The 18,819-nt window shown below is 46.0% G+C and overlaps 1 protein-coding gene across 1 annotated transcript in view; it reads left to right on the top strand.

Annotated features, from left to right (window-relative positions):
* ABCC4 (ATP binding cassette subfamily C member 4 (PEL blood group)) overlaps nucleotides 1-18,819 on the top strand; it is a 1,516,984-nt gene that overhangs the window by 1,190,278 nt on the left and 307,887 nt on the right. The gene's annotated exons all lie outside the window — the stretch shown is intronic.

Below are 18,819 nucleotides of genomic sequence, written 5' to 3' on the forward strand. Positions count from 1 at the left end.
CTTCCAAATTACAGCTGCACAATCAGATTACGCATGATACTGCAGGCACCGAAGAGGTTGCCAGGAGAAAAAACCTCGCTCGACCAATGAGAGAGGCACATATTTTTAAGTTGTCTTACTATGGGACTCCCAATGGACCAATCATCTAGATATATTCATCATTTTAACCTCTTTGTGACTACGAGCACAGCATTTAAAGCAGATTTCTCTGAAACTGCAAAACGGATTTACACCAAATAACAAAACGTATGCTTTCTGAGAAAAGTTCTAACTTTTTGGCAAATTTGGTATCATTTTGTTCAGCCATTTTTGTCTGTTTTATAGAACAAAGTTTCTTATAGGAATTAACACAGAAAATAAACCTTTTAGGAACCTCCCTTTTTCTTTGCCCCCACTTAATTGATGGAGTCGAGTTGGTTGAAATTTCTTGTTGGAAAGTTTTGTGAAGATTCGTCAAACGGTGCCAAAGTTATTAGCAAACCTAAACATTTTCTTGCTGTGGAAACTCTAACCTATCTAATATTTACACAGTGTCAACCACCACTCTGCACTGTATATATCACCATTAGGTAGTTATAGTTAGGTCTGCTTTTCCACAGCCAGAGCACTTTTTGGTTTGCTAATAACTTTGGCCAGGTTTGATGAATTTTCCCCAAACCTTCCAAAAACAAAGTTAACCTACCACAGCTACTTTCTGGAAGCTTCAATGTGATCCATCAAGGAAGGGGCAAGAACAAAGAGGGCTCCCAAAATGCAGAATCCCCATGCATTTTCTATAAACGTATTTAGGCTAGGCTAAAGCACAAACTGCTGAAGGGAATTACACTGAATTTGGCAGGAAGCTAGATTTGTGATTAGGTGTAAATCTGTTCAGTAGATTTTGAGATATTAATTTGAGATGTCCTGAGTGATGTCATAAATGATGTCATAGGTCATGTACAGAGTGATGTCATGTGTGAGGTTACAAGCAGTGCATGATGGGGGCGCAAGTTATAGTTAGCACAGCTGACTATAACTGGTGAATTGCTGAGTTTCTTTTTTCTTCAAAATGTTTATATTGTCAACGACAAATTCACCTGATTATAACGATACTTTAACCTTTGATTTTTTTTTCAGTGAATGTCTCAGGTTTAAAAAAAACACATCCTTCTATCACACTTAACAGTAATATTACATTAACCCCTTTTTTACAGTGAATATGTGTGTGTGTGTATATATATATATATATATCCAAAGCTCAAAGGTTGCCCCTCAGTTTAAGAAGCACTCGAACCTCAGTGTTCGCATTACAGCATTTATTGGTACGGGCAAAGTCCATATGCTGATATCTTTGATGTCAGCTGCTTTGACACGCCTGACACGTTTCGAATCTCTTCTTCCTCAGCGGCGTGGCAGAGATTGTATGCAGTTCCGGCTTATCCCCGCATATTTAACATCAATGGCACGCCCCCAGATGGGCCGTCTCAATAGAACTGCGCCGTGCATGCTGGGAATAGTAGTGCCGCATTCAGTCCGTAATGGCTGCATACTCTTTTAACTGCTGAAAATAACAAGCCCTGTATGGGCCTCAGCATAAAGGCTTTGTCCTCATCCATCACTGTGGTTCCACATTTACGGCTCGATGATAATCTCACCGTGTGGCCCCCATGATATAGGGGTGGTGCATTCTTTGCGGCAGGATGGCCGCATACATATCCAAAGCTCAAAGGTTTCCCCTCAGTTTAAGAAGCACTCGAACCTCAGTGTTCGCATTACAGCATTTATTGGTACGGGCAAAGTCCATATGCCGATATCTTTGATGTCAGCTGCTTTGACACGCCTGACGCGTTTGTTTCGAATCTCTTCTTCCGCAGCGGCGTGGCAGAGATTGTATGCAGTTCCGGCTTATCCCCGCATATTTAACATCAATGGCACGCCCCCAGATGGGCCGTCTCAATAGAACTGCGCCGTGCATGCTGGGAATAGTAGTGCCGCATTCAGTCCGTAATGGCTGCATACTCTTTTAACTGCTGAAAATAACAAGCCCTGTATGGGCCTCAGCATAAAGGCTTTGTCCTCATCCATCACTGTGGTTCCACATTTACGGCTCGACGATAATCTCACCGTGTGGCCCCCATGATATAGGGGTGGTGCATTCTTTGCGGCAGGACAGCCGCATACATATCAGTTTAAGAAGCACTCGAACCTCAGTGTTCGCATTACAGCATTTATTGGTACGGGCAAAGTCCATATGCCGATATCTTTGATGTCAGCTGCTTTGACACGCCTGGCGCGTTTCGAATCTCTTCTTCCTCAGCGGCGTGGCAGAGATTGTATGCAGTTCCGGCTTATCCCCGCATATTTAACATCAATGGCACGCCCCCAGATGGGCCGTCTCAATAGAACTGCGCCGTGCATGCTGGGAATAGTAGTGCCGCATTCAGTCCGTAATGGCTGCATACTCTTTTAACTGCTGAAAATAACAAGCCCTGTATGGGCCTCAGCATAAAGGCTTTGTCCTCATCCATAACTGTGGTTCCACATTTACGGCTCGACGATAATCTCACCGTGTGGCCCCCATGATATAGGGGTGGTGCATTCTTTGCGGCAGGACGGCCGCATACATATCCAAAGCTCAAAGGTTGCCCCTCAGTTTAAGAAGCACTCGAACCTCAGTGTTCGCATTACTGCATTTATTGGTACGGGCAAAGTCCATATGCTGATATCTTTGATGTCAGCTGCTTTGACACGCCTGACGCGTTTCGAATCTCTTTTTCCTCAGCGGCGTGGCAGAGATTGTATGCAGTTCCGGTTTATCCCCGCATATTTAACATCAATGGCACGCCCCCAGATGGGCCGTCTCAATAGAACTGTGCCGTGCATGCTGGGAATAGTAGTGCCGCATTCAGTACGTAATGGCTGCCAGCTCTTTTAACTGCTGAAAATAACAAGCCCTGTATGGGCCTCAGCATAAAGGCTTTGTCCTCATCCATCGCTGTGGTTCCACATTTACGGCTCGACGATAATCTCACCGTGTGGCCCCCATGATATAGGGGTGGTGCATTCTTTGCGGCAGGACGGCCGCATACATATCCAAAGCTCAAAGGTTGCCCCTCAGTTTAAGAAGTATGCAGCCATTACGGACTGAATGCGGCACTACTATTCCCAGCATGCACGGCGCAGTTCTATTGAGAAGGCCCATCTGGGGGCGTGCCATTGATGTTAAATATGCGGGGATAAGCCGGAACTGCATACAATCTCTGCCACGCCGCTGAGGAAGAAGAGATTCGAAACGCGTCAGGCGTGTCAAAGCAGCTGACATCAAAGATATCGGCATATGGACTTTGCCCGTACCAATAAATGCTGTAATGCGAACACTGAGGTTCGAGTGCTTCTTAAACTGAGGGGCAACCTTTGAGCTTTGGATATATATATATATATATATATATATATATATATATATATATATATATATATATATATATATATATATACACATACACACGTACACACACACACGTGCACACACACACAAACGCACGTTATCTACTGTAGTTATAGTTAGGACCATGTTTCCTTGGAAAAATGTTTTTTAACTTGCCTATATCTGTGGCGCTGGTTGACAAATCTTCACCCAATTTTCCCAAAAAGTGCCCCGATGATTCTGTTTGTGCATGGAAAGTTTCAGGGCGATCCGTCAAGCGGGGGGCAAGAAAAAGAAGGGGGGTCAAAAAAACATGGTTTTCCAATTTTAATTCCCATAGGAATTGTACAAATGACTACAGCCCGTACTGCTGCATAAAATTTACATCAAATTTAGCAGAAAGGGGACTGTTGGTCCGGAAAGCGACCTTTTTGTGAATTGGTGTAAATCTGTTCAGTAGTTTTAGAGCTATTAAAGGAAATTCAATTTTGTATATATATAGAGCCCTTCTGATCTTGTGCTTCGATCTGATTGGCTGCCAACACTTCAAACAAGAAGTGTTGGTAGCCATCTTGCTACTTGGCTTCTGCTGAGTCTCACAAAAACATTTTTTTTTTTTAAAGGAAAGGGGGCAGGGTCCAGAGGGACCTCATCAGGGCAAAAGAAATGTTTGTAAAAGGTTTGGTGTGAATACGCAATGGGCCACGAATCCATGGTAAAATGTAAACAAAAAAACAAACGCGGTCTCCCGCGCTTATTTTGATCAAAGCGCCCGGGTTAGCCAGGTACCAGGGGCATACTATAAAAATGGACGGGGCACACAGGCCCCCCCTACTAGGGCTCATGAAAGCCCCAGCGACCGTCAACTCCATTAATCTGCATTAATGAATGCGGGGCCCACATGCCTCCCCGGCCTAGGAACCGCCACCCCCCCCCGGCACTTGAAAATATGTATGAGGGTGAGCCTACTGGTCCACCCATTCCACACAGACCACTGCCTCCATGGGGTAAATCTGTTTAAATAAATGCAGGGAGGCCCTTGTGGAACCCCCTTAGCCCCAGGGACCGCCACCTCCGCAGGGTCCTTTATACTAAAAGAATGCAGGGGGGCCCACCCCCCAGGGCTGGCTCCTGCTACCTCTCAAGGTACCCACCCTCAGAGGGTAGCTGTTTGTTTTGACTTGGTAGGAGGTAACAGCTCACACCAAGCAAAAGCAAACATAACTTCACTTTCTGGAAGCATAAGCTGTCAAACAGCTCTCGCTTGTAGAAAGCGGAGTTCTCATCTGTTTCCCTGCATGCAAATTGCGTGAGGGGAAAAAGATGAAACATTGCTCCCGCAAGCAGGGAGCTGCTATTTAAAGCAGCTCCCTGCTTGCGGCAGCAATACCAGCTCCCACAGGAGACGATGAGCCGGCTGTGATTGCAGGAGCCTAGAGTCTCCTCCTGTGGTTCCATTGCATACTGGGTGAACTAGGCCCTGGGAGATAGAGCCCCGGGGTCGAAATCAGAAACATTTACAAAACTAGTCACACTCATGGGATGCTGTTATCAGTGATGTCATTTGAGATGTCATCATTGATGTCACTGACCATGTCATGAGTGATGTAATATATGAGGTCATAATCATTGCATTACTGGGGCATAAGTTATAGTTAGCTCAGGTAACTATAACTGCTGAATTTCACTGGTTTTGTACGAGTGAAATTTGAGCCTAACTATAATGTCCCTATAACCTTTGCTTTGTTCAGCAAAAAAATTTATATTTTTTTTACTGAAAAGAACAAAATGTACAGGGTCATTATAGTTAGACTCAGATTTCACTCATACAAAACTAGTGAAATTCAGCAGTTATAGTTACTTGAGCTAACTATATCTTACGCCCCCATAATACACTGCTTATGACCTCACATATTACATCACTCATGACATGGTCTGTGACTTCACTGATGACATCTCAAATGACATCAATGATGACATCATCCAGTGAGTGTTAGTGCTTTGTAAAAGTTTCTGAGACTTCGAGATATATACTAAGCTACTACAAAGTTAAAATACTATACTTTGTCTACTACTACTGAGTGATACTACTTCTAATATATGTTATGTGAATGGCTGTGTGTATCTGTGTGTAAGTGGCTGTCTGATTGGTTGTATGGGTGTGTGAGTGGGCGTGCAAGTAGTTGTGTTGGTGTTTGAGTGGATGTATGAGTGATTGTGTGCCGGTTTGAATGGGGGGTGTGGTTCTATGGGTCTGTTACTGAGTGTATGATTGGTTGTATGGGTAAGTGAATGGCTGTTTGTGTGGGTGTTTGGTTAAGTGAGCTTATGTGTGAGTAGCTGTATTAGAGAGTGATTGTCTATGCGAGTGGCTGTATGGGTAAATGAGTGGATGTGTGAGTGGTTGTATGGATGAGAGAGTGGCTGTGTTGAGAGGCTGTATGAGTCGGTGAGGGGATATGTGAGTGGGTGAATAAGTAGGTGTCTGAGTGGCTGTATGGGTGAGTGTGACTGTGCAAGTGGGTGTATGGGTTATTTTGGTTGTGTAAGTGGTTGTATGAGTGAGTGAGTGGGTGTGTGAGAGTTTCTATGGATGAGTGAGTGGGTATGTAAGTAGTTGTATGTGTCTGTGAATGGGTATGTGAGTGGTTATGTGGGTATGTGAGTAGGTGTATGAGAAGCTGTATGGGGTATAAGTGGGTGTGTGATAGGTTCTGTGGATGATGTCATCAGTGATGTCATTTGAGATGACATTAGTGGTGTCACTGGCCATATCATGAGTAATGCAAAATGTGAGGTCATAAGCAATGCATTGCAGGGGCATAGAGTTAGCCCAGGTAACTATAACTGCTGAATTTCATTAGTTTTATATGAGTGAAATCTGAGCCTAGGCATACCATCCCTGTAACCTTTGGTTTTTTTTCTAGTGAATTTCTATGTTTTTTAAAATGTTATATCCTAACTGTTACCTGCCACTTTTGAGAGTGGGTGCATGAGGGGCTGTATGGGTCTGTGAGTGAGTATGTGAATGTTTTGGTGGGTGTGTGAGAGGCTGTATGCGTCAGTGAGTGGATGTTTAAGTGGCTATATTGGTCTGTGAGTGGGTCTGTGAGCGTCTTAGTGTGTGTATGTTTGTGTCTGTGAGTGGGTGTGGGAGTGCTTGTGTGGATCTGTGAGTGGGTCTTAGAATGCCTGAGGATCTGTGAGTTCTTTGTGAGTGGGTCTGTGAGTACCTGTATAGGTCTGTGAGTGGCTGTGTGTGAGTGGGTCTGTGAGTACCTGCATAGCTCTGTGAGTGGGTGTGTGTGTGATTGCCTGTGTGTCTGTAAGTGGGTGTGAGAGTGGTGCTTTTGATTTTAGGCATTTAAAAGTGAGACCCATGGACTGTGATGTCACAAGGGGAAGACAAAAAAGAAACAACACATCACAGTCACTACAGCTCAATTATAAATTCCCTTCCATTAAGGATTTCATATCGTTTTTCAACGTGGAATACAAGAGAAAAGACACTTGCTTTCCTTTCGCGAGGCTCAATAAGTTAGCATCATTTGTGCTTTACAGAAATGGGGCACACACTATGTTTATATGTGTAAATGCTTCCTGTTGAGGTTTAATTTCTGTGAAATGAGCATGAAGGCCATAAAGGAACCTCATTTTTTCCAAGAAGAGTCCTTAGTTTTGCTGAAAGTGCCTACCCAATTGGACTACTTTCTACCGGTTAATTAGTAATTGCTACCTCGTTGGGTAAAGGCCTAGTGCATATTCTACACTACAGCTGCGTAAAGGACCACGAGGTAATGTCTCCAGTGACCTTCTGTGCATGTAATTTAGGCAATGTTATTGCTCTGGCAGCATCTTCATCCACAAGTCTGTGATAACGCGAATCCTTGTCAACCAGACTGTAAAGAGTTGAATCTCCACCAAACGAGAGTACTCCCTCCTAACTATATGAAGTAAGTGCTTGTTTGTTTGGTGCATATAGCCTCGTATTCCTCTGCATCAAGAACGCACCACCAAAATTGACAGAAAACGCACTCGAAGGCCTTTGGTAAGCTGTGTGGAAAAAGATGGGAAGATTTTTGGCGGGGCCAAATGTGCAGAGCTTGCGGATGACTTGGGGCATTTGCCTACTCAGAGTAATTCAATGGAGAGCCATGGTCTCAGGTTTTTACATTTTCCAAGGGGATTGGAACCACACAGGCCCCTCCCCCGGTGGATTTCAGCCCAGGGGAACCCACCTCCCGGGGCATGGCCTTTTCATTCTGGGTGCCCTGGAGCCCAACCAGGGCACCCAGTCTCCAGCCTTAGGGACCATATGGGGAAAACTTAGTGACCCTATGGTTCTTGCAGATCCTCACCTCCAGTGGGAGCCAACATTGCTCCCACACGTAAGGAGCAGCAAATAAATATGCTCTCTGCTTGTTGGATCAATTCTTCCATATGTTTTCAGATGAAAAATCCGTTCCCCCCCGAGAGGGAGCAGTTTCTCTGCTCCTGCCCACTGGAAGCTTAGTTACTGTTTGTTTGCCCTTGGTGGGAGCTGTTAAAGCTCCCACCAAGCGAGAGCAGACAGCTAAATCCCAGAGGTGGGCACCCTGGGACATAGGGAGCCAGCCATGAGGACTGGCAATTCCCAGGGTCATTATTGGCTTCACGAGGGGGGCTCTGCGCCCCTCTCCTTTGTTCTTCTAGGGCATGCTCCAGGGACGTGGTTGTCCCTGAGGCTGGATTTGGCTCAGAAGAGGCCCTTCTATAATTCTTTTTCTCTACTTCTGGCCCTGAGGAAGTGATTGTCCCCAGGGTCCTAAGGGACCAAGGAGGGGGGGGGGGGCTCCCTAGAGGCTTAGGAGGTGGGTTGGCGTGGCCCCCCTCCATTATATTTGTAAAGCCCCATGGAGCTGATGATATCCAGGGCCCTTAAGAGCCTCAGAAGGGGGGGGGGGCATGCACCCCCTCCAGTTAAATTAAGATGCAGCCTGCCGTGGGAAGGTGGCGGTCCCTGGGTCCAAGATTGGCCATGGGGAGGGAACCTTGTGCACCCCCTCACCATATTATTTACAATAATAAAAAACTGTAACCTGGCCCACCTGGGGTCCAACTAGGAACTAGTGCAGGAGACCGCGCTGGGTTGTTTTTTCGATTTTGCCACGAGTTCGTGAATCTGCTGCAAAATCACAGCAACATTTAAAAAATATATTTTTTTTTGCCCTGTGGGGCTGCTCAGGGTATTCCTACCCTGCCTCTTCTCTTTTTTCACCTTTATGTTTGGGACTTGGCTGAGACCTAGTCCCAAATTGGCTGCCAGCACTTCCTGGTTGAAGTGTTGGCCGCAAATCAGATCTCTGCATGAAATTGGGATGATTCGTGGAGGTTTTGCGCTTTTAAATGTCCAGATTAGATTTTTCTTTAATATCTCCAAAACTACTGAATTGATTTACACCAAATAACAAAAATTTGGTGTTATTCCGTTCAGCAGTTCAGGATCTGTTGGATCTCCGAGCAATCCGGATGTCATTGAAAGTCTTTCTACCCTCCATCAAGGGGAGGCACCTGCAGGTGTTTACTTATGACATCACTGCCATGTGGTACTGCAACAAACAGGGTAGAGTGGGGTCGTGGACCCTTTGTCAAGAGCTCTGCACCTCTGGACATGGCTAATACATCAAGGCATTTCCCTGGTGGTTCAGCACATGTTGGGATCTCTGAACACCAGACCGGACAAACTCAGTTGAAGATGCCTTGTGGATCATGAATTGTGTCTCCATCTGGGGGTGGTGCAATGTCTCTTTCAGCAGTGGGAAGAGACTTGGTTGGATCTGTTCGCCACTGCAGAGAATGTGCAATATTAGCATATTTTCTTGCTGGAGTTTCCAAGGCAGCTCTTGCTTTGAGACAATTTTCATCTCGAGTGGAGCTGAGGCCTCCTGTACGTCTTTCCGCCCATACCAACCCTGCCCAGAGTTCTCAAGTAAATCAGGAACGACCAGGCCCAAGTCATCCTTGTGGCTCTGGATCGGATTTGGACAAATTAGTATGCCGAGCTGTTGTGCATGACCATTGGTCCTCTGATTAGGTTGTCCCTTATGGAGGACCTGTCGCAGCAGTAGGGTTGGGTTCTCCACCCAAACCTGTCAATGCTCCTCCTTCATACATGGAGTTTGAGCGGCAACAGTTGACAGCTTTTCTCTTCCGCCCGATGCCTGCAATGTTATCTTGGCAGCCCAGCATCCCTCCACCAAAACGGTATACGCAGGCCATTGAAATACATTTGTGGCATGGTGTGCTGAGAAACAGATTGATTCCTTATCTGCTCCCCTTTCCCAGGTTCTTTTGTTTATCTTACCCTAGCCCAGCAGAGCTCTGCATTGGGCACTTTGAAGGGTTATTTATCTGCCATCTCTGCCTCTCTGTGGCTGCCAGATCAACCCTCTGTCTTCAAGTCCTCTATTGTAAATAGGTGCCGTAAAGGTCTACAACACGTGTCCTCCAGCTCCCTTTGTTTTGCCTCACTGGGACCTTAACTTGGTTCTTACTTTCTTAACGTGCACTCCCTTTCAGCTGCTTTACTCTTTCCAGTTAAGCTCCTCACCATCAAGACGACCTTTCTGGTGGCAATTGCATATACCTAGATGGTCAGTGGGCTACAGGCACTGTCCTTCCTGCCTCCCTACATCTCCTTTCCCCCCAAACAAACTGGTCCTTTGTACTCGAGCATCTTTGTTGAAGGTAGTTACCCCATTGCACATAGGCCAGTCCACCACTTTGCCTTCCTTTTATGCTCTGCCTCATCCGTCGAAGGAAGAAGAGAGACTCCATCGGCTGGACACAAAGAGTACAGTGTTGTTCTACCTTGACGGCACAAGACCATTCTAGGTGGACAATGAATTTTTCGTGAGATATGTCGGGGCCAAGAAACGTACCATTTCCCAATGGATCATGCTCTACTTTGAAATCTGCTACACGCTAACCAAAAAGCAACACCCTGAGGGTTTGTGTGCTCATTCCTCCAGAGCCAAGGCTGCTACCATTGCGTTAGCACAGAGATTCGGTCCTGGACATCTGTCGGGCAGCAACATGAGCATCACTGCACATGTTTTCCAAGCACTACTGCTTTGACAGTCAGTTCTGTAGTGAGTTCTCTCTGACTACGTACAGGCATTGTTAAGTTAGCATAACCACGTTAGATGTTAGAAAGCCATCTTTTTGCTTTTGCACACGGCACTACGTTTACATGTTATTTCTTAAAACAGACTGTTGACTCGAGACTTGCTTCACACAAGCGCGATCTGTTGTTACTATCCCAAGCTCTGCGCAGCGACCTTGGTCTGTACATGGTGTGACAAACAGTCTGGGGTATTACACAATGCATGTTTTTCACTCTAGGTTGATCGGCCCACTATTTAGCCATAACACACGCGCAGCTGCAAATGCCTGAAAATTAGTGCTTTTAGTATCACAGACATCATGTTTATTATTCAGACCGAAGACGAGCCTTCCTGCGAGAAGTCTCCTGATGCTCCTGTGATGTGATTTCACTAAGCTGATCTTTGAGGTATGGGGTCCCCTATTCAAGCCTAAGAGACCTTCTATTAGCATAATAATAATATTAGCTTCTTAGTAAAGGGAAGGTGGTAGTATCCACTGTCATTATAATATGATCACCCCTTTTATATTCTATGGTATTGTAACTATGTTGCTGGTTTTGATATTAATCATTTGTCTGCTTGTATTAGCCAAAGTACTGCATCTTAGGACACGTGGTCTATAAAAATAAACCCCTTTTTATTTACAACGTGTCTCTGTTGATTATTGTTGTGGACTGATGTGAGAATAATATACGAACAGGTATTTCCGATTCCCACCATTCCTGAGTATGTACTGAGTCGCTTGTTCTGGGTTGTCTACACATTGGGACCGCCGAGCTAAATCTCGGATAACGAATGGGACACTTATGCTAGCCGGATACTGGGTTCTGGGTTCTGAGGTGAGTTTCTGGTACACCACAATTCACTGAGGTCCTGGGGTTCTTCGCATAGTTCTGTGTATCAGCAGAATCCCTGCAACATGGCGCACCTAACGTTTGGTCTATGAGTTGAAATGCCTTAGTAGTGCTTACATTTAGTCCACAGCACCCTCATTCTTGTTTCCGGATAACAAGTCTGACGGATTTCAAACCTACCTAGTTCTATTGATATAGGTTCCTTCAAGCTTGATTATTAAAAAGGTTATTGAACCCTTGTGCTACTGAATACTTGAAGTGTAGCTTGTCCTTATGGCAATTAATATTGCGGCGCATAGCCGTGCGGCCCTGAAACGTCACTTGACGCAGTATGGGGTGCCGGACGCGGGCATGGACGTCATCTTTGTGGTGGGAGCCGATGCGGCTCACCCCTTTGAGTTGTTCTACTCTTGGGTGACGATTCCGGCAGTCAGTGGTAATGATAATACATTTCATTCTTACACTGCCACTGCCGTGCCTGCCGCCTATGCGCCTTATAGGACACAGGAGATACCAATATCTGCTTGGCAACATCAGATTTGGTTTAATGGCGCCCTCCCCCATGTGGTTATACCGCCGAGAATGGGCCCTTTATCAATTGCGGGGGCCACTTGGCCGGTACTAGCCGGATTTACGCCTCATCCCCGTTACCTCACGGTGACGGTGGATGAATTGCGTGTACTACACACTGCCCTTATAACAGTATATAGGGCGTTGGTGCAGTATGTGTCGCGCACTGTACAGGCGGGGGCGCCTGTTAGTGCGGGACAACCTAGTGATCGTCACGCGGTGGTCATTAGTCCTGTTATGGTAAATTCTGTTGTGGGCAAGCGCCCCCTCACAAGGGATGAGTATCCTTTTTGGCTTGCTGAAAAATTTGACCAAATAGAGGCGGTTTATCCGCATACAACTCCTGTGGAAAAACACAGGATCCTCACCATTAGTTTGCCTAAAGACTTAGTTCCCCATATAGATGACTGTGTATCCTGGGGTAAGATTTTTGCTGCGACGTACGCGCAGTGCTTCGGCACTCCGTCTATGTTACAGCTGCCCTCCATCATTAAACAGGTTCAAGAGGACCATGGAGCGGAGTCTGCGATAGAATTGGGGATGCGGCTCCTCGGAGATTTTGGCCTGGTGGCTACCATGATAATGGGAAACCTTAAGGGTGATGCGTTGCACTTTCAGGTTCGTAATGAACTGAAGAAGGTTGCTGAAGAGGACAAGCCGCAGGAATTTGCTAAAATAATCGCAGAAGCATATCGTGATTTGGGTCGTAGCTCTTTAGGAGTTAAGCCTGTGATCAAGAATCCCGATTCTAAGCAGCAGGGTAAGGCAGGAACTTCTGGTAAGGATGAACGTCCCTTTTTTCCAAAACAAAAGTGGCCGTTTAAACAACAGGGCAAGCAGCAGCAGAAACAGGGCTCTCGGCCTGCCTCTCCCGTACAGTCAAGTAGTGAACGCACTTATGATCTGCGAGATCGTGCTACTATTAAGTCTCCTGATAGATTTCAGGTTTCTGAACCGCGCTCTCCTCGTTCTTCACAGGAAACATCGGCTACACAGTCTGGTGGCGGAGGCGGTGGCAAAGGTCGGGGTGCTCCACAACAGCGTGACCAACCCCGACAGACTGAGGGTAAAGGCAAGCAGGACGAGTTTGCTCGACAAAGACCCCCGTTTCAGAAGAAGAAAGTGGCGGCTCTGACGGCAAAATATGCCTCAGATAGTGCGGACACAGCTTCAGAACCGGACATGGGCGCTGACGCTACTAGACAGCGCGGCGGAAATTACCATAGTCCGTCAAGCTCTGCGTCCATTTCTGGCGGCGACAGCAACTGATGTATTGGTTACTGTTGAAACAGCTGACACCAGAGTGGCTCCCCCTGATAGACTTTTTGAAATAGTCTTATTAATAGAGGGTGACATACAACGTACTATAAAAGGGATTTTTTGGGATAATCTGACCACCACCTATGATATCCTCCTAGCGGAGGCAGATTGGCCCCCGGCCTTCATTTTGGAAGCTCCTAGAGGGGAGGAGAAAATCCTCCCGTCCTTTGCGCACACGGTGCCTAAGGACCAAGCTGAAATGTACGCTGGTGAGTGGGCGCTGGCGCTTGCGCCAGCGGTATATCGTACTCAGGTGGGTTGGGACCGGTTGTCCCCCTGCCATGAGATTCCATTGCGGTCTATGCCCCAGCCTCAGCCCCAATATCCCATGCGTCGTGAGGCTAGACCTCACGTCGCGGCGATCCTTGAACAATTGGAATATCAGGGTGTAATTGAAACATGTGTGTCCCCTATGAATAACCCTTTATTCACTGTGACGAAGCCTGACGGCTCGTACCGTTTAGTTTTGGATTACCGGCACCTAAACTCCCATTGCCGGACCTGCGCGGTACAAAATACACATAGCTCGGCTCTAGTCGACAGTCTCGTGCGTAAACGATTTAAAACGACACTTGACATTTCCAATGGCTTTTTTAGCCATAACCTGTCCACACTGAGTAGCCAGTGGACAGCGTTTACTTCGGGCGGTAAACAAAAACAGTTTACAAGATTAGCCATGGGCTACAAAAATAGCCCTGGCGTCTTTTCCGCTCGCGTGGTTTCCCTCTTAGAAAGAATAGACCCCGAGGCATACTCCTATGTTGACGATATCTACCTCACGGATGACGAGCTGTTGCCGCATCTGTCTCGAGTCGACAATATTGTAGTGAGTTTTGCTGACTATGGCTACAAATTCAATTTTGCGAAGTCTCACATCGCGGAATATACAGTGTTGTTTTTGGGCTACGAGCTCAATAATGAAGGAAAGGGGTTAGCTCCCCACTTTCTGGAGAAGTGCGCATGCTTGAGTGCGCCAACGACACTAAAGAAATTACAATCTCTACTGGGCTTTCTGAATTTCGGCCGTACGTACATTCCTGATTATGCCCAGCGTATCAAGCCGCTTTACGCCTTGGTACAACCCACATTTTCGAAGTCTAGCTGGCAGCTGGAACATTCTAAAATTTTACAGTCTTTACAGGCTGACCTTCTTGCTTCACAATATTTGCTGACACGTGATAACCGCACCAACCTGGTAATAAGAATAGTGCCAGGCGCCGTGGGTTTCACGTATTTGACGTTTAATGAGGGCGATACAGTCCCCATTGCGTACAAATCCCACTTGTACACCTCTGCTGAATTACGTTTTTCCGCGGTCGAAAAAGTTCTGACTGCTGTACAGATGGCGATCCTTAAAGAACGCGCACTGTCACATGGGAAACAGATTCTGGTTGTAACACCCTATCCCGCCTTAGAAGCGGTGACAAAGGCAAGTGTACCAAATTCTAAAGCTTTGCATCCTCGGTGGATACAATGGGCCACAACACTGACGTCGCCAGACGTCACCTACATCTTTGATGCCTCATTACAGACTCAAGAGTTCTTGCAGTATGAATTCGTTCATCCGGCTCCTCTGTCTTTGCGCCCGCTCGAAGAATACCATTGTGTCATATACACTGACGGGTCTGCGCAGCCCGCAATTGGATCAAAGCACGCCTACTCAGCGGCTTGCGCAATTGTCGTAGGTACTTTCGTAAATGGTGAATTCCAATCTGATGCAGTGCATACGCAGTCATTGGGCGATTGTACCGCGCAATTGGCGGAGCTTCGGGCTCTAGTGCTTGCACTGGAGTTTGCCGATCCCCGAGTCACTACTCTAATTGTGAGTGATTCTTTCTACTGTGTCCAGTCCTATAATGACAATTTACACTTCTGGTCTCAGAATGATTATCGAGACACAAAAGGTGGCACAATTAAGCATAAAACGCTTTGGGTTCGAGTGGCAGACTTTAAAGAACGGCTCCCACTCGTGAATGTAATTCACACTCTTGGTCACCAACGACTTGGTGTCCATGCTGTCGGCAACGGCTTGGCTGACGAGGCAGCAAAAACAGCAGTGGCTACATACTTAGTGGCAGCAGTAACCAGATCAAAGAGTAAGATTGATGATGACATCTTGGCAGCTATTGCTGCTACAGAAAAGGGAGGCGATTACCCGAAGGGTTTTCCTTCTCGTTACATTTACCATTTAAGTCCTGACAATGTCCCATTAGTGAGGATTAACGACGTTGGTGACAGAATTATTCCCAACGCGGACTGCAGACCCGCACTGATTCTGGCTGCTCATGAGGGGTTGGCGTCAGCCCACGCCGGAGTGTCAGCCACTATATCTCTGCTACAACAACGTTACTGGTGGTTCGGTTTATATAAACAAGCGCGCGCTTATGTTCTCGATTGTGACATTTGCCAACAGATTAAACCTTCTACTGTTGCGCGCCCATCACAAACACAGTTGTACATATCCAATAAACCATTTGGTTGTGTTTATTTGGATCACTGCGGTCCTTTTTCTTCTGATACTGCGTACAAGTACATCTTGGTTGCAGTGGATTCGTGCACACGTTTTCTGTGGGTATGGCCACAAAGGAGTGCTGACTCGCGGACTGTCATCAGAGATTTGCGTGTCTTTGTGGGAACTTTTGCGTGTGGTACCTTCCATTCTGATCAGGGCCCTGCGTTTGCCTCTAAGGCTTACAAGGAGGCTATGAGAAATTTGGGGGTCCTAGTCAAATTTTCATCCCCCTACCGGCCTGAGGGTAATAGTGTGGTGGAGCGAATGAACCGTGACTTAAAGCAATCATTGACCGCCCGTGTTTTAGGCACAGGCCGGAACTGGCTAGCCCATTTGTATAACGTTCAACGTGCACTTAATAATTTCCCTAGAAGGTCTCTGGGTGGGCGGACCCCGTACATGATGCTCTTCGGAATCAGAATGTTTGTACCAGACCTTGATGGTCTAGACATGGCGGCGTCGACCGCACCCTTTGACGTAGATGATCACTGTGCTGTTTTACAGACTCTGCAAGAAGCCAGAGACACTCTATCGAAGGAACACATGCCCTCCACATCTGAAGCTGAAGTTCAGATTCCGGTAGTCGGCTGGCTACCCCGAGTTGGTGATCTGGTCCGTGAGAAGGTGGAGAACAAGAAGGAGTTCGGCCCCTCTTATCGTGCACCAGTTCCAGTGCTTGGAGTGCAGGGTACAAGAACAGTCATTTTACCTCCACTTCCTGGTCGCAAAGAAAACAGGTACATCTCTATTGACAATGTCAAACTTCAGCGAGTGGCCGATACTTCTTAGTGTGACTCCAGCAGTTTCATGCCAGACGATGCAAAGAAATTCAATGTTGACTCTTGCTTCTAACACCTTGCCTGATGTTGCCATCGAGATGCAATCGGTTACTGATCCCTTGTTGATACCATCGGCTGGTGGTTTGCCCGAAGAGACTGAGTATGCTTATCCTACACGTGGTCCCTCACCTGTTTTACAATCTACGGCGCTTGGACAGTCCCGTTTCTCCTTTGACACTGACTCATTGCCCTCAAGCCCCCCATCGAACATTGCAGTTTTTTTCAGCTGGTTTAAGAGACATTTTTTGATTGCCCCTTGGACATACATTTGGCTGTTGCTTTTCAGTGTTTTTTTGTTTATGTCCATTGGATTTGTAATAGTTTTTTTCCGTCTTGTGGATGGCCACTATCTGAGTGAGAGATCGACAATTAGACTTATCAATGGAACTTTGGCCCCCCACTCCTCGTCCCACATCATGAAGAGGGACCAGACTTTTGTGAATATTACTGCCTGGCCCGTCTTGGATGGAATCGCATGGGATGCTGTTAAATTCCAAATTCATGGGCCTACAGAGGTCATTAATGTACCTAATGTATTTCGTGTTTCTATGGGTGATGTGGTTAGGCAGAACATACGTTCTGATGATTGGGATGTACACGCCATTGAATCACTGTTTTCTGATTTGAAATATTATGCCGCTTTTGATGCTGAAGATTTATATGAAAATGCGGCTAATTATGCGGAACAGTATTGTTTTCAACATTATGGCAATCATTTCCTGCATAAAGCAAATACATTTAGAAATTTTGTAAATTTTACCCAATGGGAACACTGTCCTACTCCCGAATTCGGAAGTTCACAAACACTAGTTAACAAGTATTCATATTTTACCGATTTCAGTGTTTCCAACCCGGCAGCGTTTTATTTTAAGGTGCTGCCTGAGTCTGCCGCAAAGGTTAGACTGACACACACGAAGCTACTTTATTCTAAGTCCTTTATGGACGAGTTGTCAATCAAAGGTTATGATGTATGGAAGGCTACTATTGATCTTAAGTCGGTTTGGGGTTCCAAGCCGTGGCAGGTACAGGGTACAGAGGCTTTACATCGTGCCTGTCTTATACCAAATCATATTTTATTTTTAAATTCATCCATCTTCCAAACCACCTGTTTTGGATTGGCTACTTCTAAACAATTAAAGTCACCTTCTGTGCCAGATCTGGGCGCTTATCCCAATTGGGATAACCACACAGATCTGTCCCTTGCTGCTTTGCAATCCTTAGTTTCAAATACATCTTTCAATATTTCGAAAGTTAATAGTGAGGGTTGGTTAAATTGGCAAAGCAGTTCAGATATCTGTCAACGACGTTTTCTGGGGCTGAAACCGGGGTATACTCAGGAACGCGTAGACCCTCGGTTTGAGTCGTCACATACTGTAACTACATACTCTGTGGGAAAGTTATGTCAATCTTGGCTGCGACATTCCACTTTGGCATCTGTCAAAGATCATTTATCACAATTACATGACAAAATAGATTTGAATGATTTTGTTAAGGGTCCTGTGGGTGGCAGAACAAAAAGGTGGGCGTATGCTATTTACAACGAAGTCTGGAAGTTGTCGCAGATTGAGGCAGCTTCCAGGTTGAGAGCTATTGACCAAGCAAACATGGAGAAGGTTTTAGCTGTTATCGATAATAGCATTAGCACTCTCTCTTCTAGGATTTATACATTAGATGATATTGTTTCTTCTGTGGTTGATATTGTGCATGATGATATGTCTGTGTTATATCATGGTCAAAACCAGTTACGTTCTGTTATGCAGTTTGCATGGACATTGCAGACGTTAAAGGCGGGGAGAGTCCCTTGGGACTATCTTAACACTACATCGTTATTTCTTCCCTTTAACCTTACTGACAAGCAGCGATTTATGTCCATGAAGGATGCTACATATTCATTGTTACATATTGAAAAATTAGAACCGTTGCCTTTTTCTGTAGCGGAGATCAATTCAGCTACGTGGTTAGTCCACGGATTGATAACTCTCCCTTTTGCGCTTTTTAAGTTCACTTCTTGTATGAAACATTATGCTTTGGGTAGATATGAACCGCTGGGCACCGCTTTCATACATGAGGTTTGGTCCCTCCCCTTTACGTATAGATGTACTAGGGACGGGACTGAGGTTTATTTGAAAGGCGAGGAATGTACCACGTCACCTGACCATTCCTTGGTATGTAGGCA

Source organism: Triturus cristatus, chromosome 8, assembly GCF_964204655.1.
Source record: "Triturus cristatus chromosome 8, aTriCri1.1, whole genome shotgun sequence".
Lineage (NCBI taxonomy): Eukaryota > Metazoa > Chordata > Amphibia > Caudata > Salamandridae > Triturus > Triturus cristatus.